Genomic DNA, 24,237 nt, shown 5'->3' with positions numbered 1-24,237 from the left:
AACCGGTTGTCGGATCCATCTGAAAATTTCAGGGCAGATAGATCTTGACATGATAAACAATTTCACTCCGTCAGATTTGCTCTAAATGCTTTGATTTTTGAGTTATAAGCCAAAAACTGCATTTTACCCCTATGTCCTATATTTAGCCATGGCAGCCATCTTGGTTGGATGGCCGGGTCACCGGACACATTTTTTAAACTACATACCCCAAAGATGATTGTGGCCAAGTTTGGATTAATTTAGCCCAGTAGTTTCAGAGGAGAAGATTTTTGTAAAAGATTACTAAGATTTACGAAAAATGGTTAAAAATTGACTATAAAGGGCAATAACTCCTTAAGGGGTCAACTGACCATTTCGGTCATGTTGACTTATTTGTAAATGTTACTTTGCTGAACATTATTGCTGTTTACAGTTTATCTCTATCTATAATAATATTCAAGATAATAACCAAAAACAGCAAAATTTCCATAAAATTACCAATTCAGGGGCAGCAACCCATCAACGGGTTGTCCGATTCATCTGAAAATTTCTGGGCAGATAGATCTTGACCTGATAAACAATTTTACCCCATGTCAGATTTGCTCTAAATGCTTTGGTTTTTGAGTTATAAGCCAAAAACAGCATTTTACCCCTATGTTCTATTTTTAGCCATGGCGGCCATCTTGGTTGGTTGGCGGGGTCACCGGACACATTTTTTAAACTAGATACCCCAATGATGATTGTGGCCAAGTTTGATTAAATTTGGCTTAGTAGTTTCAGAGGAGAAGATTTTTGTAAAAGTTAACGACGACGGACGCAGGACGACGGACGCCGGACGACGGACGCCGGACGCAAAGTGATGGGAAAAGCTCACTTGGCCCTTCGGGCCAGGTGAGCTAAAAATATCTAGAAAACACAAATTTGTAAAGTGAAATTTTTGTCATTTAATTGTTCAAATCAGGGGACCTCATATGCATATTTCAGTTCATTCAATTAACAAACATTGAGCCATTCTGTTTTTGTTAGATGTATTTCTATCCATCTGATGAGTTGAGCCTTTTTCAACTGATTTTTATAGTTCGTTCTTATATGTTGTATTGTTACACCACTGTCCCAGTGTTGGGATCCCGCTTACATGTTTAACCCGCCACATTATTTATGTATGTGCCTGTCCCAAGTCAGGAGCCTGTAATTTAGTGGTTGTCGTTTGTTACTGTGTCACATATTTTTTTCTTTCATTTATTTGTACATTAATAAGGCAGTTAGTTTTCTCGTTAGAATTGTTTTACATTTTTCATTCCAGGGCCTTTTATAGCTGACTATGCTATCGCTTCTCTCTACGAGAGAAGCTCTACTGTGATAGTCGAGTTGACATATTTATAGACCCTCATTGATAGGATTTCAATTTCAACCTCCTGTGCTCGTTTTGACAAAAACTTCCTGCTCTTCTCGGAATTTAAACTGCTATCGACAGACTGCAAACAATTCTTTTTCACCAAGAAGACGTCATTTCAATGGCTTTAAAGGGTAAGTTTTTAATATTTCTGTTATATCTGACTCAGGTGAATAAATGACACATTTATTTTAGGTGATTTTAAAAATATTTTTGAGTTTGAACACAGTTTGACATATTTCCGGGTTTCCATATCTCTCCTTCTTTGTATTAATGTTCTGAACAATGACTGAGAAGACATTTTCAATTGAACATTTAACTGAGTAATTTTATTTTCTTCAAGGTAAAAGTATTTGTGAAACCAAATTTGAAAGTTAAAAGTCAGTACAAAACGTGCATTGAACTATTGAATAGTTTTTAGACACCAGGCGGCGCTGATGTTTGTCCACATTTTTGTAAACAAGTATTTTTTTTATAAAAAGCTTGTCTGAACACTTTTTTTTCTATACATGGGAAGAACCACTATCAACGTATATTTAGGAGAAGGCACCCAACTACTTTTTTCACCTCTCCTCTTCAAAACCGTATTTTGCTGTCAATTCATGCTCAAATTTCAGGTTCATACCTATTCCAAATAATTAAGACGTGGGTCTCATTGGGGTCTAAGCATGACGTGGGATTGTCTATTTTTTGTAAGCCTGACACCTGAAAATCAAACTATTGTGTTGTGAAAATGGGAAATGACGTCTAGCGGGACCCGGAAAATGACAACAAAATAAGAATTGCTTACGTACATAGTGTAAGCGGGATACAGGAATCTGACAAAACAATGTGGGATCCAGGATCGGAACCCCCTAATGAGACCCCTATGACTTCTGGCTATAGGCTATTTCATTTTTTTTCTGGGACCCCTTTCTACGCATCATAACGCTGAAGCCATTTTTTACGTCTGGAGTCTGAGAGCAAATTTTGGGGGGAACTTTGACACCCAATTTTGACAAGAAATTTCATTGCTGGTTAGAAATTTTTATGTAGTTACAAAGTCCTACCTTTTTTAGCTCACCTGGCCCCAAGGGCCAAGTGAGCTTTTCCAATCACTTTGAGTCCCTCTTCCGTCGTCGTCCGTCGTTTACAAAAATCTTCTCCTCTGAAACTACTGGGCCAAATTAAATCAAACTTGACCACAATCATCATTGGGGTATCTAGTTTAAAAAAGTTGTCCGGTGACCCGGCCAACCAACCAAGATGGCCGCCATGGCTAGAAATAGAACATAGGGGTAAAATAGAGTTTTTGGCTTATAAATAACTCAAAAATCAAAGCATTAAGAGCAAATCTGACATGGGGTAAAATTGTTTATCAGGTCAAGATGAATTGGACAACTAGTTGTTTGGTTGCTGCCCCTAAATTGGTAATTTTAAGGAAATTTTACTGTTTTTGGTTATTATTTTGAATATTAGGCTTAAATTAAAATATTGCTTGTTTGCCCTTTACCGACCGACCCTATAAATTCGTTCCGCCTTAAAATCTTTTATTTGTGTTTACAAACAAGATTTTATTTTATTTTATTTTTTGTTCATACCAAAATTCTTATATTTGTATTTCCCGCTCAAAACTTTTTTACTGGAATTCTCGGGTTTTATCTTTCCCGTATAAGGTCTAGTCCGTTTGGTATCACGTGAGCGTTTGACATAAATGAACACTTGCATTTGGAGTTTCAAAGCATTTGTTTGAAATCAATGTTGAAAGCTTTGAAATCATGATTTAATGAACGTTACTCTGTATCTTTATACTTGAAGAGCAGGGTTCATTAAAAAAATACTAAATTATCAACGTGTGTACAAAATATTTTGTAAACAGACTTTGTATCCTATGTAGGGATGGCGTTTGGTGGTCCATAGATAAGGATGATTTCTACCAGCATTGATATATTCTGATTTATATCTGAACCAAAAGTCTGTAAAGGGAAGAATATTTGGCAGTAAAACGCCAAGTTTTTTCCATACAGATCATTTATAAATGCGATGTAAATTACGTTACAAAGTCAATTGAGTTTCAAGGATGTAGCATTTTTATTGAAAACACAGGCACACACGTGACACGAAAATTTAAACAGACTCTAGGGACTTTTCTACTAGTAAATTCAGAGATGCAACTAATCGTCGGACCCGTCGGACCTAAGGGGCAGAATTTATGCAGGTCCGGCAAAACTCGTAGCTGTGCAGGACCTGATGGCCGGCAATATTTAAGTCTGCTTGGGTCCGCCAAAACTGAAATCCCCGTCGGCCCCGGCAGAGTATTTTGTTTATAAAATTGCGATCATCTTTAATAAAAGTAAATGTCCTGTTCCCCCGCATTTTCTAACTCCGGGAACCAGTATTTCCGCCCAGTAATAGTCTTTCGTACCTTGTCCATCTCGCCCCGAACAATTCTCCGTATTTCTGTCATGTTTTTTGTTTTAAAAATTCGCTCTCTAGGAAGGAGGTCTATTAAGCATAGTTGATAAGTTCAGGAAATATGTCATGGCCGATAAAATTTGTAAGTGGGTCGAAACCCGTTAAAAGATTTTGAATTTGAACAGAATGAAACTACCAATGACTATCTTCTTTCCAAGTACTCTTGTGAAGAATAACTTTTAATCAGATCAATATTATGTAATGTATTATTCAATAAACTACAATTGTTATGAATCACAGGTTATTTTAGAATAATAATAATATCAACAAAATCAAAATTAACGTTTGTTCAATCATGTCAATAGCATAATTTCATTTGATTTTTGAGTGAAAATAAGGGTCTGGCAGAAATTTGATGGGTCTGGCAAAACTTGGTACCCTGTAGGCCCCATTGTCTGACAGGAAAAAAAAACTGTTTGCATCTCTGAACTGTAATGTTCAATGTATACATGTATCTGCCCGGATATATTTTACAAGGACAAACTTATCTCTTACAGAAAAACTTTAGGTCTATACATGTAGGTAAGCGTACAAGGTACATAGTACAGAATATTAGTGCAAGTAAAAACTCTTAAAAATTCCAGGTATGTAAACGTTTAAAATATGCCGCACAGCCCTTTATTTTGATATTTGAAAAAAATTGTAGTGCGTTTGAATTAAATTCACATTCTACATGATATTTTTTTTCTTCAAAACTTGGGACTATTATACTAATAGTCCTAGAAACTTATTAGCAAAAACATACTTAAACAAAAGCAATACAGACAAAAATGACATCATGCAGATTTTGTATCTATAAAATAAAATATTATACCAACCTGCCTACCCACGACCAAAATGTACCGAGCTAAGTTATTTATTGGGAAAGAAAAATAAAATATTTTACCTACATACCTACCCTGTTTCAAAACATAGGGTCGGAAAAGGGTAAACAAACAATATTTTAATTTAGGCCTTATTATAGATAGAGATAAAGTGTAAACAGCAATAATGTTCAGCAAAGTAAAATTTACAAGTAAGTCAACATGACCGAAATGGTCAGTTGACCCGTTTAGGAGTTGTTGCCCTTTATAGTCAATTTTTAACCATTTTTCGTAAATCTTAGTAATCATTTTACAAAAATCTTCTCCTCTGAAAATACTGAGACGAATTAATCCAAACTTGGCCACAATCATCATTGGGGTATCTAGTTTAAAAAGTGTGTCCAACCAAGATGGCCGCCATGGTTAAATATAGAATATAGGGGTATAAAACAAAGTAGTATTCTTATCACATGATTGGGGTATAAAACAACGTAAAATTGAGAATGGAAATGGGGAATGAGAAATGGAAATGGTAGTATTCTTATCACATGATCGATGATGATTGGGGTAAAAACAACATAGTATTCTTATCACATGATTGGGGTTAAAAATAACAAAGTATTCTTATCACATGATTGGAGTATAAATCAACGTAGTATTCTCATGAAAATGATGATTCTTATCACATGATTGGGGTATAAAACAACGTAGTATTCTTATCACATGGTTAGGGTATAAAACAACGTAGTATTCGTATCACATGATTGGAGTATAAAACAACGTAGTATTCTTATCACATGATTGAGGTATAAAACAACGTAGTGTTCTTATCACATGATTGGGGTATAAAACAACGTAGTATTCTTATCACATGGTTAGGGTATAAAACAACGTAGTATTCGTATCACATGATTGGAGTATAAAACAACGTAGTATTCTTATCACATGATTGAGGTATAAAACAACGTAGTGTTCTTATCACATGATTGGGGTATAAAACAACGTAGTATTCTTATCACATGGTTAGGGTATAAAACAACGTAGTATTCGTATCACATGATTGGAGTATAAAACAACGTAGTATTCTTATCACATGATTGGGGTTTAAAACAACATAGTATTCTTATCACATGATTGGGGTATAAAACAACGTAGTATTCTTATCACATGATTGGGGTATAAAACAACGTAGTATTCTTATCACATGATTGGGGTTAAAAAAATGTAGTATTCTTATCACATGATTGGGGTATAACAGTCAGGGGTACTACTTGTACAAGTGTATTTTATTTACTTGAAGAAGTAAAAAAAAATATACACATAAATAAAGTAAATAAAATACACTTGTACAAGTAGTACCCCTGACTGTATAAAACAACCTAGTATTCTCGTGATTCTTATCACATGATTGGAGTATCAGGGGTTAAGAAATTTTGTTAAAGCTCACTAGCCCAGGGCTTATTGTTAGCAGGATTTCACTAGCCCTGTTGGAAGAACTATTAGCTAGGGATCTCCATGACCTGTTTAACGATGGCGCCCCGCCATCGTTCAAATGTCTTGCGCCATCGTCAAATGACTTGCACCATCGTTCAAATGTCTTGCGCCATCGTTCAAAACTGTGATCTTTTTTATAGCCTGACGCCATTTTTTTAGCAATTATAATCAAATGCATTTAATTGCATAACCTTCAGGCTTTCTTTATAGTGTAATCCAGTTCTATCGCCTGAGGGATATCCGGATTAAGATCGCTAATCACTTGTACCTGAGCTTGTACAGGTAGATCAACAAAGCAGACAGGAGAATATTATCTGAAGATAGACGATTCATTTGTCGAATTATTTAATTACAAATGCTTATGATAATTCAGATTAAATTAATAAATTAATAGTCCAGTTACAAAGTTTTACAAGTATAACATGTGTTTTTATTTTGACTTACGCAATCAGCATCCCCCTTTTTAAGAAGTACAAAATAAGACGTAAAACAGTAATTATTATTTCATCACAAATAACTCGAGTACTGCTGTATTGTAACGATAATATAGAATTGCTTTAAAAGTTAAAAAGTAAAAACTTTTAATATTTCCTGTAAATAAATATCGTATCGTAATTCCGAATTCATAAATTCGTAGTTTACAATCAAATTGATACATCCGCGTTTCCGGTTTCTATTCAGACTCGAAAGATGCATGTTGCATATGGCTAAGTATTCAGAAAATCAATATTGTTTTATAAATCTTTTTTAGCTCACCTGGCCGAAAGGGCCAATTGAGCTTTTCCAATCACTTTGAGTCCCGCTTCCGTCGTCATCCGTCGTTTACAAAAATCTTCTCCTCTGAAACTACTGGGCCAAACTTAACCAAACTTAGCCATTATCATCATTGGGGTATCTAGTTAAAAAAATGTGTCCGGTAACTTGGCCAACAAGCCAAAATGGCCGCCATGGCTAAAAATGAAGTTTTTGGCTTATAACTCAAAAACCAAAGCATTAAGAGAAAATCTGACAGGAAGTAAAATTGTTGATCAGGTCACGATCTATTTTCAGCCCTTGAATTTTCAGATGAATCGGATAATTGGTTGTTAGGTTGCTGCCCCTGAATTGGTGATTTTGAGGAAATTTTGTTGTTTTTAGCTCACCTGGCCCGAAGGGCCAAGTGAGCTTTTTCCATCACTTTGCGTCCGGCGTCTGTTGTCCGTCGTCATTAACTTTTACAAAAATCTTCTCCTCTGAAACTACTAATCCAAATTAAACCAAACTTGGCCACAATCATCATTGGGGTATCTAGTTTAAAAAATGTGTGGCGTGACCCGGTCAACCAACCAAGATGGCCTCCACGGCTAAAAATAGAACATAGGGGTAAAATGCAGTTTTTGGCTTATAACTCTTAAACCAAAGCATTTAGAGGAAATCTGACATGGGGTAAAAATGTTTATCAGGTCAAGATCTATCTGCCCTGAAATTTTCAGATGAATCGTTCAACCCGTTGTTGGGTTGAAGCCCCTGAATTGGTAATTTTGAGGAAATTTTGCTGTTTTTGGTTATTATCTTGAATATTATTATAGATAGAGATAAACTGTAAACAGCAATAATGTTCCGCAAAGTTAGATTTACAAATAAGTCAACATGACCGAAATGGTCAATTGACCCCTTTAGGAGTTATTGCCCTTTATAGTCAATTTTTAACCATTTTTCGTAATTCTTCGAAATCTTTTACAAAAATCTTCTCCTCTGAAACAACTGGGCCAAATTAATCCAAACTTGGCCACAATCATCTTTGGGGTATCTAGTTTAAAAAAATGTGTGGCGTGACCCGATCAAACAACCAAGATGGCCGCCACGGCTAAAAATAGGACATAGGGGTAAAATGCAGTTTTTGGCTTATAAATCAAAAACCAAAGCATTTAGAGGAAATCTGACGGGGTTAAAAATGTTTATCAGGTCAAGATCTATCTGCCCTGAAATTTTCAGATGAACCGGTCAACCTGTTGTTGGGTTGCTGCCCCTGAATTGGTAATTTTGAGGAAATTTTGCTGTTTTTGGTTATTATCTTGAATATTATTATAGATAGAGATAAACTGTTTACAGCAATAATGTTCATCAAAGTAAGATTTACAAATAAGTCAACATGACCGAAACGGTCAGTTGACCCCTTTAGGAGTTATTGCCCTTTATAGTCAATTTTTAACCATTTTTCGTAAATCTTAGTTATCGTTTACAAAAATCTTCTCCTCTGAAACTACTGGGCCAAATTAATTCAAACTTGGCCACAATCATCTTTTGGGTTAGTAGTTTGAAAAATGTGTCCGGTGACCCGGCCATCCAACCAAGATTGCCGCCATGGCTAAAAATAAAACATGGGGTCAAATGCAGTTTTTGGCTTATAACTCAAAACCCAAAGCATTTAGAGCAAATCTGACATGGGGTAAAATTGTTTATCAGGTCAACATTTATCTGCTCTGAATCAGATCAGACACAAATATGATCAGTATAGTGACAATAAATTACCAGATATATCTGAGATTCCAGATATTCCTATTCCAGTCGTATCCGACAATCAAGCAGATGTAGAAACACCGTCTGGTTCTATTAGTGACATATTAAGTGACAATTCAAAATCTGTTATAAAACCTACCGTTGAGACTCCGAGACTAACCAGACCACGGAAACCGCCAAATAGATATGGAGATTTTGTGTATAATTAAAATTGAACGAACTTTGGTTAAGGCAATGGTTAAAATGTTAAAGGGCAGAATAATCCCTTATAACCATTTTATGCAAAGAAATAAGGCAGTCTACCTATTCTTTGTTTTGCATGCAAAAATAGATTTACATATTGCTTATTTTCAATTTTTAGTAGGATTTAGGAAATACACTATAATTGTAAAAGTTCATTCAGTTTAAAATTCTATAGATAAATATATGTGCAGAATTTCATTCATAAATTTAAAGTAAAAGCAGCTGATTGTGTTTTCATTCATTCAGTGATAAATGAACTATAAACATTAAGGTTATGTGAAATCTAAGGATGGAGGTGTGTAGTGACATTAATATAAACAGTTACATCTGCTGATAATTGATACTGTGACAGTTTCTATGTTTCTATCATTTCGACCACACACAGGTTCATTATCTGCACATACGGCCTAGCCACAATCAGATGTGCATTTTGTGTTTCACATGAAGTCAAAAATGAGTATCACCTCAGGGAAAAACTCTTTTGATATTTTGGTTCAAAAATGGTTTAAATTATGAAAAATTGCCATCGTTAGGCTAACACTGGAAGCATTTATATAATTCCATGCAGTTTTTGAAGGAAATATTTAATATTTTTATTAAATAAATGGTGTTTAAAAACTGTATAATTTTCTTTAATGGTTGCCTTCAAGACATGGTCACCAGCGACAGATTTTTGGTCAATGACAAAGACAACAAAATATGTTTAGAACTATTGAATATCAAACATTTTAATTGAAAAGAAATTAACAAGAACATGTTTGACTCACAGTTATTTCAAACAACAGTAGCTTTCTTTGATCATTAATCTTATCTGATAAAACTGTATCTAAAATTATCTATAAATAACAAAACTTCCAAAAGAACCCTTTCTTTTGGTGTATAGAACATTAAAATAACTTGATTCATATTCTTACAATAAACAATCAAACTTAGCAATACAATTTATATGTTTTGTCTACGGACAAGACATTGTATTCATATTTAATGAAATGCATTATTAAAACCTAATTTTGATATAGCTGTAAGTGTTATCTTGAAAGAAAAAACATACATTTTATCAGGTTTATCTATCAAATGATGCTTAACTTCGAGGAAAATAGAAACAAATACATTTTGATAATGTCTACGGACAAGACATTTTATTGATATTCAATTAAATGCTTTCAAAGATGATTGTTAAAGTTAAGATTAAAAGTTACTAATTAAGTTTTAAGCGGTGTTTTTTAATTTTGGAAAATATAAAAATGTACCCATAATTCTTTACATTTCTCAATAATTTATTGATTAAGCCAAAATGAAGACACATTCTTTTAACTGAAATCCATATATCTGACTGTTTAAAACAATCAAACTATTACTAAAACTTAATTTTGACATAGTTGAATGTGTTCTCTTGAAAAAATAACATGTATATACATTTTACCTATCAAATTAGGCTGAACTCAAGGAAATTGGATACGAATGAATTGTGGTAATGTCTACGGACAAGACAATTTTAGTTAAAAAAAAATCTGTTAGAATTAATTGTGACTATATTTATGTTCAAAATACTGAGTTTTAATTTGAATAGATAACTTTCATCACTTATAAATAAGATTTAAGTTCCATAGCAGACAAATAATTGAATTTAATACTTGTTATGTACAAGTGTCTTGTCCGTAGACACTTCCTCATCTGCTATTAATACTGAAATGCAAAAGATAAAGTTAGAGAGAGAGAAATACTTTTTCTTCATTTGATTTAGTTTAATCTTTTAAGGTATGCAGCAACTGGAATAAACAATATTGAAGTAAAACAAGGTATGCTTTTTATGACTGATAATCTGACACTTTTTAAAATCCGCTCCTGTAAAGTAATTTTACAAAAATTGAGAACACTTAAATTACCATTTATTTATTTAAAATAAGATATTTCTAAGTTTAAACAACACATAGGACTGATTAAGACCCATAAAGCCATGAAATATTGATAAAAAGACATGTCTACGGACAAGACATGTGTCTACGGACAAGACATTCTGACATATTTTTGAATTTTTTCCTCTATTAATAGATGGTAGAAAAAAATGTTAGTAGTGTTTTCATATCTACAAAAGAACAGGAACTTAGCAATGCAACATTAATGTAATTATGCTTCCAGTTTACTAGGGAATGCATGTCTACGGACAAGACATTTTTTCACTTTATTTGTATATCCAACTTTGATGGCATATTTCTCCAGCTAGGGTACTTCAATTTTGATAAATGAGGTAGTTTTTGATAATGTATATACTAGAAGAGAAAACAAAACACATAATAGCATAAATTTGATTTCTTTTTCTCTTTTATCGTTACACTCAAGCAAGCTAAAAACAAAAGTACAAAATTGCATAACAAGCGCATAGTATTCAATTTTTTATCATAACTTTGTAACCACTGAAGATTTTTTGTTACAACAAACAGTAAAAGAAAGATGAATAAATTGTCTATAGCAATGAACCAATAATGTAGTTCAAATTAAGTTCACTTATTAACTATCAATTGATAAAAACAGCGAAATTTTAAATGAAACAACATAACGTGAAATTTTGCCCATTTTCAGCGTGTATTTTAGTGTTTTTTTTCAAAACGGTAACACCTATACTTGATATTTGATATTCATTGTGAAGCCCTACATTCTCTTCTTCAGTTCAAAGATGTATAACTTATGTACAGTTTATCTTCTTGTCTTTACAAGCCTATAACATAGACCCAATATGAAATGCACATCTGATCTTGGCTAGGCCGATAGTTTAATAAGGCTTTTATTAGGATTATAATCATTCTGTAACTGTAGTTCGATCGTTTGAGTTGTATAATAAATACTAGTATTTACTTGGATTCTACTTTATATATATGTAGCATAAGATGCCACAATTTGAATTTTATATTTTTATGATTTAATCTTTTTCACCCATTAAACATAAATATAAGGAATAATTTTGAATGGTGACAAATAAGGGGAAGTAACTCTAGTTCAGTTTGTAAACCAAATTATGGTGCAATTTATTTACGACCTAAAGCTAAGGTAATTGGTGTTAATTAACAGTGTGTTTGACACCCGAAAGCTGTCAAGTGAAGCCATGCACTTAATGGGTCACTTTATTTGACAGTTTACATAGCTAGATGAACTTCCTGTTCATGGAAGAATTACGAATTTGCCGGTATTTCAAAGGAATATTACTTATGAAATCAATCTCAAGGCTAAGAAATACGGGTGAAATCGGGTCATTTTTGTAATTCCCGGGTTATTTCAATGACCCGGTTGGTGTTCCGGGTGATCCCTCAGAATTGTGAAAATCTCGGGTCACACCCGCAGAATACGGGTCAGTTGACAGGTATGTAAGACAGCCAGTTTAAATATTGGCAGAGTTAACCAAAGTACCCAGAAAAAAACACAGAACTGAGGCAGGAAACTGACAAATTAACCATATAAAATGTATGACGTGAAAATTGAACTTTTATTGTGGGACCTATTGAACAGAGGCCTAATGTCACATTTGAAGTTGTGGTCACAGTTTGGTAAAATTACCACAAGTTAAATGGCTCAACCACTACGGCTCCTTGTATAAATGGACAAAGATTTAAAACTTTGATTGTTTGCTTTGGTTTTATAAACATCACTTTCTACACCATATGGGTAATTTCATGGCAGTCAGTTTTAGTGGCGTACTAAACCGTAGTACTTGAAGGAAAACGCCAACCTGCGGGAGGAAACTAACTTATCACATATGACATGAAAATCAAACCTTAATTTTGTAACTGCCCAACTAGGGCTCAAACCAATACCTAGAGGCTAGTAATCATACATGTAAGGTGTGACGAACTACCATACAAATAAGCATACTGCCCCTGATAAGTTTTGAGGATAAAGGATCTGAACCAAATTAGGATAGCAAAATATTAAATATTTGGAAGGTTGGCACAAATAGACATGGTGTTTATACTAATAATATATTATCTAAGTGCAAGGTTTTTCAGGGCTAGGTTTAAAACGTTTGATAAATTCAAAATGGAAATATGCAGCAGGACAGACAATCTTTACAGATAAATAAATAATGGGTTGTAATGCTTGTTTGATTAACAGAAATCTGGACATGCATTACATGAATACAGATAAATTAATGAGCCCTTAGAATTGTGGAAAAGGAGGGGATTTTATTCATCACTAGTACACTAGATACATTTATAAATATGTTTCTGTCAGTATCTTTTATGTTTTAAGAATTATCTTATTCATGTTAAGAAGAAAGGCAAGAAAAGGGGGAAGTACTTCAAAAGACACAAGATGCTAGTCTTTAAAATATGTATGTTTTGTACCAGGCTAGCATCTACTGGTACAAAACTACTATAAACCTGTAAATCTGGGACCATTTTGGTCTTTAAGCTTTGGTGCTTACAGCCATAATTATCTTGAATGCTGCATGATTGTGGTTCTGACAATAGTAGATACTTTGTTCTCTGGTTCAAGGGAAAATGTGTCAATGATAAATTTCAAATATTTAATAAGTTCAAAACATGTAAGAGCCACACATATTTGTTCTGTGATGTCCTGGTGAAAAACTATCTCATGAAGCGACAAAGCCAAGCAGAAATCATCTGTTTCTGCTTTACAAAAGATAAAATTTGAGTCCTCTACAAGGTCTCTCAGAACGTTTCTTTCAAAGAATAGCTTAAAGTTTTATTTTTGATAAAATCCATCTCCCTTAACCAATGCATTGCAGCATAGGGAGATGCTTTCCCCTGCCGGCCTCTTTGACATTAGGAATAGGATCCCAGTTAGGGCAACCAGTCCGGTACCCACGAATGTAGTTCTTAAAAAAAATATATAACTTTTGTTATAAATTGTGTAGTGTTATTATTTCACTAGTTCTGTAACTGACTGTAGATTTATTTTTAAGGGTCTGCTTTCTAGTTTAAATTTCTGTAAAAATTTTGATTGATTTCAATGTAATCTGGCATCAGTACATAGAGTAAATTGCCTAAATTCTAGCCTTTATTCTTCCCTGGAAGTAGACAGACTGACCCTGTTGTCAATAAAAACAAATTTTTGCAACGGAATGACGGTCATGAGGTACTGAGATTGTGCTTAGACACTGCAAAATGAATGCCTAACATGAACCAGAAGTCCCAAGGTGGCTATCAAAATTATTTATTGAACAGGACCCTATGTATTTACTATGATTTTCAATGCGTTCCAATAGGGCAAATAATTGGGTCCCCGTTCCATTACTTTTGGCAGACTTTTTCTATCCCATGTCATTTAAATGTTTGCTCCCAACACACATGAATACAGTGTACACACAGGGGAGTTACTTGTACAAGTGATTTTTAAAATCACTTATTTGAGTGATTTTTTATTTTTGCTTAGAAACATAGCAATCGGTAAAAAAAACTTGAAAATTTGAATTTCCCACAATTTGTAGCTTGATTTAATCTCGCGAGATTTTTCGTAAACAACATGGTTTTCCAAAGATATGGTGGGAAACACTGTAAACATTGACAAGATAAAGGAATTTACAAAAATTGCTTGAAAATGACTAAAAATAGCCTTGAAATATTTATAGTCTGGGGATTTTATAAGATTTCTGCTGATACTGTGAATATTTTTCCGATAAACTTCAACATTTAAACTACATTTTGACGTTGAAAAATATATGTACTCTCGATAGAAATACAAGTACTTGCGTGGTCCGAAAATTGGACCTTCTGAAGATTGGAAATCACTTCAATGAGTGATATTTTTATTCAGATATAAAAGATCATTCCAGCAAGTGATTTTTTGGAATGGAATTAACTTAAAGGGGATTAACTCCTGACGAATTAAAACAGTTTAAACAAAAAGGTTTATGTTTGTCAGAATGTCAGAAAATTTTGGCACGATAATATGAATATGAAATCATTGTGTGCCTTCTTTATATTTATTATAATTTCACAGTTTCTTCACACTGCAAACAGAAATATTAAATATTTATTTGAAAAATTCAGACTTAATAAAGCAGATCTTTATGACCAAACTCCGTAACAACTAACATGCCAATATAATGTTCTTTTACCAGAGATGATAAACAAATAATTTACATATTTTTCCGTGTATACTCTTCACATTCAACTTTCTATATATACTGGCAACTTGGTTCTGCATGGTTAATACAGGATAAAAACAAATGTTCATTTTTATTTTGTGAGATTGGTCATTTGTGTTTTGAATGTCTCAAATGACCATAGGCGAATTCAGGGGTGGGGGTGGGGGACTTGTCCCCTTTTCAAGGGAAAAATTTGGTTGATTATATAGGGAATCACTGAAGCATGACTGGAGCAGGCCCCCCCTTAGGTCTGTCAGCGCCCCCCTTAAGAAAAATTCTGGATCCGCCACTGATGACTGCTGTGGCGATCTCCAGGGGAAGCTTGTTCCAGTCTTTGGTGGTGTTCACAAAGAAGGACCATTTCATGCAGTCTTTGGTTGCTGTTTGTACCCTGCGTTCATGCTGTTGTGTATGTCTAGACATTGGAGGATTCAAGGGGGGGGGGGGGTTCCTGGGGTTGGACCCCTTTTTTGGCCAATCAATGCATTTGAATGGGGACATATAGTTGTCCCCCCCCTTTTTGTCCCCCTCCCCCCCCCATTTTCAAATGGCTGGATCCACCCCTGCTAGATACTCTAGTAGGTCTAATAGGAGGTACATGTCTTTGTTGATTGCTACTTTGTTGTTGACAATCTTGTACATCAATGCGAGCCTGCATTTTAGTTTTTATTGATCTAACATCCAGATTTATGCATGTTATATCAAATTATTAAAAATCACTGTGCAGTAAGATCATTTGTACCATCACAGAAATCACTCTGTGCAGTGATTTAAAATCATTTGTACAAGTGATTTTAATTATTTAATGTAAATCACTATGTGCAGTGATTTAAAATCATTTGAACAAGTGATTAACACTATTATCTTTCCTGGTCTCATGGGTATTCTTAAAGGAGTTATTGCCCTTTAAAGACAATTTTACACAATTTGTTCATCAAGTTTGTTAACATTTAAAAATCTTCTCCTGAAACTACTGGGCCAAATACCTGCAAACTTTAATTGAATGTTCCTTAGTTACACTTTACACTTTCAACACATGTCAACATTCAATGATTATCAGTAAAGCAGACAAAACATATTGTGCACTTTTGTTTACAGGTTTTCATATGTGTATTTGTTTAACATTTTTTATAAAACTTTATTTGCAGTTTCTTATCATGCTAATTGACTGTTGGCAGAAAGGGTATGTAATATAAAGTAGCATTAAGGCCATGAAGACAGACTTTACATAACATGCTGAAGTTGAAATTAGAGTTTGACGAAGGCCCACGTGTAAACCTTTATTGACATTTGCAAAACTTGGACCTACAGATTTCACTTTGGGTATTTAATAAAATTAGCTTAAGATAGGGGCTTTACTTTACTTTAAGTTTTTTTTTAATGATTTATGCTGAACACATGCTGAAACTGATAATATTTTAACAATATAAAAATAAAGAGATGTGGTATGATTGCCAATGGGACCACTCTCCACCAGAGACTAAAAATGACTGAACCAGTTTAGACAAATGGTTGCTACAAAGACTTTTACATTTTCATTTTTCTGATTAAGGGCTATTGTCCTGATTGATTGAAAAATAACTGTTTATGACATTTCTGTGTAATAACTTGCATTATATTATATGAAAGTGCCAATTTTCACTTATACTGCTCAGGAGTTATGGCCCTTGATTGTTTTAACAATGACGCTAAAATGTATGCAAAATCTGAAAGTACAGCATCTATTTAAAAAAAAAGTGATTTGTTCTAAAATTATCTAATACAACTTTATATATGTTATATGATTGTATGTAATAAGACAAGGTTGGTTGCTAATCATATTTCGGACAAAAACCTAAATATGACATCATGATTACAATTACAATATTCCTCTTCAAATTACACCTCCTGTGTACAAACATGATAAAATGTTTTCTTTTTTCTTTTGTAGGATATAATGGCAAGTTGGGTTCAGGTAAGATTTTCTCCTTAAAAGTCAATGGTCATGTGACCTATGTTGTCAATAAACTGTACAGAAAGATACAGGCGTGTAGTATTCTCAGAATTAGAATAGGAGAAAAAGAATATCATTACAGTGAAAAGAATTTCAATATACAAAATTCCAGGGAACAAACAAAGAGACATAAGATATCAAAACTCTTTTCAAGTCAAAGAGAAACTGACGACACCATGGCAAATGTGGCAAAAAATGAAAAACAACCAAAATACAAACAACATTCTTCAAAACATTACATACAAGACCCTACAATACTAACCCCAACAAAAACTCAAAAGGCTCATCTCAAAACTGATGCATAATTCATACAATTGTCTAAAGATTCTTCTAAAAAAAACTCTGAAATTATAGACAATTTCATTCCCTCTTCATACATGTACATTGTCATAGTCATTGTATTTAAATGTTTAAATATAAGCTATTGAAACTGTAAACATATAGCTTAAATTCAATTATTACATGTATAATACCTTTGTATGTTTTAGAGGAAAATGTAAAAACTTTGTTTTGCTTACAGAAACTTCTTAAAGCTGCAAGGGAGGGGAATATAAAAGAGGTAGAAATATGTGTAAAGAATGGAGCTAGTTTGGAATGTAGAAGTGATGATAGAGTAAGTGAAGTAAAATGTATTTATTATATATATATAGTACACACAATATGAATCAGTTAAACATTGCTCTTCTTAGTGTTCAGTGATTCAATGTTAATTTCTGATAATTGCAAATAGTCTTCAAAATATTAAGAAACATGATTACACATCACAAATGTATATAGAACTGTTGCTGTCTGATACTTCATAACTGTATACAACTGCCATATTGTGATTGACTTCATTACACTGATGAATACCACTCCAGTGTGTATGTCAAAAGGGTTGCTGTCTGATACTTCCTAACTGTATACAACTGAAATATTGTGATTTACTTCATTACACTGATGAATACCACTTCAGTTTGTATGTCAAAGGGTTGCTGTCTGATACTTCCTAACTGTATACAACTGAAATATTGTGATTGACTTCATTACACTGATGAATACCACTCCAGTTTGTATGTCAAAGGGTTGCTGTCTGATACTTCCTTACTGCATGAACTGTATACAACTGACATATTGTGATTTACTTCATTACACTGATGAATAAGACTCTAGTTTGTATGTCAAAGGGTTGCTGTCTGATAATTTGTAAGCGTATACAACTGAAATATTGTGATTTACTTCATTACACTGACGAATACCACTCCAGTTTGTATGTCACAGGGTTGCTGTCTAATAATTTGTGAGCATACACAACTGAAACATTGTGATTTATTCATTTCACTGATGAATACCACTCTAGTTTGTATGTCAAAGGGTTGCTGTCTAAAACCTCTTAACTGCATACAACTGAAATATTGTGATTTATTTTATTATACTTTAAGACACTTAACATACACTTTCATGGTATTCTATTAAAAAATTCCTTTGGTTTTACATAAATCTTGCATCATCATGACACAAGACATGACACAGGATCATACAACAATCATTTACCAATTCTGTATTAAACATGACATGTGGCACCTGATCATACAACATTCATTCACCACTCCTATACTGAACATGACATGCGACACCTGATCATACAACATTCACTACCACTCCTGCACTGAACATGACATCTGACACCTGATCATACAACATTCATTAACCACTCCTCTACTGAACATGACACATGACACCTGATCATACAACATTCATTAACCACTCCTGTACTGAACATGACATGTGATACCTGATCATACAACATTCATCCATCACTCCTCTACTGAACATGACATGTGACATCTGATCATTCATCATTCATTAACCACTCCTGTACTGAACATGACATGTGATACCTGATCATACAATATTCATTTACCACTCCTGTACTGAACATGACATGTGACACCTGATCATACAACATTTGTTACCACTCCTCTACTGAAAATGACATGTGACACCACATCAAACAACATTCCTAACCACTCCTGTACTGAACATGACACATGACACCTGATCATACAACATTCATTACCACTCCTGTACTGAACATGACATGTGACATCTGATCATACATCATTCATTAACCACTCCTGTACTGAACATGACATGTGATACCTGATCATACAATATTCATTTACCACTCCTGTACTGAACATGACATGCGACACCTGATCATACAACAGTTGTTACCACTCCTGTAATGAACATGACATGTGACACCTGATCATACAACATTTGATACCACTCCTATACTGAACATGACATGTGACACCTGATCATACAACATTCAATTAACACTCCTCTACTGAACATGACATGTGACACCTGATCATACAACATTTGTTACCACTCCTCTACTGAACATGAAATGTGACACCTGATCAAACAACATTCATTAACCACTCCTGTTCTGAACATGACATGAGACACCTGATCATACAACATTTGTTACCACTCCTCTACTGAACATGACATGTGACACCGGATCAAACAACATTCATTAACCACTCCTGTACTGAAAATGACATGTGACACCTGATCATACAACATTCAATTAACACTCCTATACTGAACATGACATGCAACACCTGATCATACAACATTCGTTACCAGTCATGTACTGAGCATGATATGTGACACCTGATCATACAACATTCATCCACCACTCCTCTACTGAACATGACATGTGACACCACATTGTACAAAATTCATTCACCACTCCTGTACTAAACATGACATGCGACACCTGATCATACAACATTCGTTACCACTCCTGTACTGAGTATGACATGCGACACCTGATCATACAACATTCGTTACCACTCCTGTACTGAACATGACATGTGACACCACATCATACAACATTCATTAACCACTCCTGTACTGAACATGACATGTGACACCACATCATACAACATTCATTTACCACTCCTGTACTGAACATGACATGTGACACCTGATCATACAATATTCATTTACCACTCCTGTACTGAACATGACATGTGACACCTGATCATGCAACATTCATTCACCACTCTAGTACTAAACATGACATGTGACACCTGATCATACAACATTCATCCACCACTCCTGTACTGAACATGACATGCCACACCTGATCATACAACGTTCATTCACCACTTCTGTACTACACATGACATGAGACACCTGATCATACAACATTCATCCATCACTCCTGCACTGAACTAGCTGCGGAACCGTAGCTCTTAGGTCCTTATGTTATTTTTTGACTATTTGCGGACCATAGAGCTACGGATTTTTCCTATTTCAAAACGTTCGGAATTGCGACCCAGGTTCAGGTCGCACTTATTTCCCCAAAAAATATTGTTTATAATCCATGCAAAGCTTGTCAATATATATAGTTCGTTTCGTTAGATATTTTTCTAGGATATGACATACCTATTTATGTTTGAATATTCATTTCCTTAACACTATTATCTAATTATTTCCATTTGTATACATTCTCCGCCTATTTTGTTCGGCAATATTGAATCTCGTCGTGACGTCACGAAAATCAAGAAAAGATAACTCAAATATCCTCGATCTCCTATGTTGGAGGTAAGGAACGCCTACGAAAAACAAGAACAGATAACTCTTTTAGAAAAACACGTGTTGGTTTGTTTACTTATTTCTAAGCGAGAATCGACTGTTTTTAAGACTTTACAACATTAGTTCATACGAATTTTTTTTAATAACTTGAAAGAATTATTATTTCCGTTAGTATTTAACTTTAATAAAACTTACTTTCATTCAAAAAGTCATGAAAATAAAATAAAAGACAACGTAAACAACCCAACACGTGTTTTCCTATAAGAGTTATCTTTTCTTGATTTTCGTGACGTCACGACGAGATTCAATATGGCCGAATAAAATAGGCGGAGAATGTATACAAATGGAAATAATTAGATAATAGTGTTAAGGAAATGAATATTCAAACATAAATAGGTACGTCATATCCTAGAAAAATATCTAACGAAACAAACTATATATATTGACAAGCTTTGCATGGATTATAAACAATATTTTTTGGGGAAATAAGTGCGACCTGAACCTGGGTCGCAATTCCGAACGTTTTGAAATAGGAAAAATCCGTAGCTCTATGGTCCGCAAATAGTCAAAAAATAACATAAGGACCTAAGAGCTACGGTTCCGCAGCTAGCACTGAACATGACATGCAACACCACATCATACAACATTCATCAACAACTCCTGTACTGAACATGACATGTGACACCTGATCATACAATATTCATTTACCACTCCTGTACTGAACATGACATGTGACACCACATCATACAACATTCATTAACCACTCCTGTACTGAACATGACATGTGACACCTGATCATACAACATTCGTTACCACTCCTGTACTGAACATGACATGTGACACCTGATCATACAATATTCATTACCACTCCTGTACTGAACATGACATGCGACACCTGATCATTCAACATTCATTACCACTCCTGTACTGAACATGACATGTGACACCTGATCATACAATATTCATTTACCACTCCTGTACTGAACACGACATGCAACACCTGATCATACAACATTCATTCACCACTCTTGTACTACACATGACATGAAACACCTGATCATACAACATTCATCCACCACTTCTGCACTGAACATGACATGTGACAACACATACAACATTCATTAACCACTCCTGTACTGAACATGACATGTGACACCTGATCATACAACATTCAATTAACACTCCTCTACCGAACATGACATGTGACACCTGATCATACAACATTCATCCACCACTTCTCTACTGAACATGACCTGTGACACCTGATCATACAACATTGGTTACCACTCCTGTACTGAACATGACATGTGACAACACATCATACAACATTCATTAACCACTTCTGTACTTAACATGACATATGACACCTGATCATACAACATTCATTACCACTCCTGTACTGAACATGACATGTGACACCTGATCATATAACATTCATTTACCACTCCTGTACTGAATATGACATGCGACGCCTGATCATACAATATTTGTTACCACTCCTGTACTGAACATGACATGTGACACCTGATCATATAACATTCATTTACCACTCCTGTACTGAACATGAATTATGACACCACAACATACAACATTCATTTACCACTCCTGTACTGAACATGACATGTGACACCTGATCATACAACATTCATCCACCACTACTGTACTGAACATGACATGTGACACCTGATCATGCAACATTCATCCACCACTCCTCTTCTGAACATGATATGTGACACCTGATCATACAACATTCTTTTACCACTCCTGTACTGAACATGACATATGACACCTGATCATACAACATTCATCCACCACTCCTATACTGAACATGATATGTGACACCTGATCATACAACATTCATTTACCACTTCTGTACTGAGCATGACATGTGACACCTGATCATACATCATTCATTCATTACTCCTGTAATGAACATGACATGTGACACCTGATCATACGACATTCATCCACCACTCCTCCACTGAACATGACATGTGACACAACATTGTACAACATTCATTTACCACTCCTGTACTGAACATGACATGCATATGTGTGACCTGATCATACAACATTCATTCACCACTCCTGTACTGAATATGAATTATGACATCTGATCATACAGCATTCAGTTACCAGTCCTGTACTGAACATGACATGTGAAACCTGATCATACAACATTTATTTACCACTTTTGTACTGAACATGACATGTGATACCTGATCATACAACATATATTTACCACTTCTATACTAAACATGACATGGGTATCCTGGTAACATGTGACATAGTAATCACATACTTACACCAAGATGTGAAATTACAAAATCACTCTTATACTCAACACCAACCATACATAGCAATAACACTCTTATACTAAACTCCAACATGTGACATAGCAATGACACTCTTATACTCAACACCAACATGTGACATAGCAATAACACTCTTATACTCAACACCAACCTGACATAGCAATAACACTCTTATACTAAACTCCAACATGTGACATAGCAATGACACTATTATACTCAACACCAACATGTGACATAGCAATAACACTCTTATACTAAACTCCAACATGTGAATTAGCAATGACACTCTTATACTCAACACCAACCTGACATAGCAATAACACTCTTATACTAAACTCCAACATGTGACATAGCAATAACACTCTTATACTCAGCACCAACATGTGACATAGCAATGACACTCTTATACTCAACACCAACATGTGACATAGCAATAACACACATAGCAATGACACTCTTATACTCAACACCAACATGTGACATAGCAATAACACTCTTATACCAAACTCCAACATGTGACATATCAATGACACTTTTATACTCAACACCAACACTTGACATAACCATGACATGCTTATACTCAACACCAACAAGTGACATAGCAATGACACTCTTATACTGCTCACAAACAAGTGACATATCAACATTTATAGGCAACGCAAACAAAAAGTAAAAACACGGCTTTTGAAATTCTTCACTTATACTCAACACAAACATACACCACTGCTATATTACCATAATAAGCAACAGCACATATAATTTGAAGCAACTGTTATACACCACACAAACATTTTACATGGAAATACCTCTGAATTCTTTTTAAGCTTTGATCAATATTCTGAATTAACACAAAATACTGTTAATCAGACAGGTTTAATGGACAACAAAAATTTGTTAGAATTATATAAAGTGGGGCCTCATTTTTCCTGTCTCATTAATTTGAATCATAAAATATAATTTGTTTTTATTTTTCTTGAAATAATTTTCTTTTAACTTTGTTAATCAGACAGATTTAATAATAATAAAAAAAAAAACTTGACAGAATTATATAAAGTGGGGCCTCATTTTATTTGTAACACAGAACTGAATCAGACAGTAAAGGTTTTATTTTGTTTCCTGACGAAAAATTATTTTGTAAACATCTGATTTTAATGAGAAGTTGATGAGAACAAGTTGTGAAAACATCTTTAGTCAGATAATGTTAATTCTACAGATCTAATGTAAAACATCTTTTAAAAAGAACAAATACTTGACAGAAATATATAAAGTGGGGTCTTATTTTTCTTGTCTCTTCGTACTGAATCAGAAAATATAACTCGTTTCAATGTTTCTTGAAAAAAGTTTTTTTTTTTTTAATCTGACAG

General features: G+C 34.2%; 1 long non-coding RNA gene across 1 annotated transcript; it reads left to right on the top strand.

Annotated features, from left to right (window-relative positions):
• The first annotated feature begins 1,402 nt into the window (after positions 1–1,402).
• Positions 1,403–17,575, top strand: LOC143082056 (uncharacterized). The gene is made up of 4 exons (XR_012980244.1): positions 1,403–1,506; positions 16,117–16,291; positions 16,899–16,922; positions 17,482–17,575. It is a non-coding gene; the product is annotated as an uncharacterized LOC143082056 (long non-coding RNA).
• Positions 17,576–24,237: the final 6,662 nt, after the last annotated feature.

This window comes from Mytilus galloprovincialis, chromosome 7, assembly GCF_965363235.1.
Source record: "Mytilus galloprovincialis chromosome 7, xbMytGall1.hap1.1, whole genome shotgun sequence".
Taxonomy (NCBI): Eukaryota; Metazoa; Mollusca; class Bivalvia; order Mytilida; family Mytilidae; genus Mytilus; species Mytilus galloprovincialis.
This window is presented reverse-complemented; position numbering and strand designations above follow the sequence as displayed.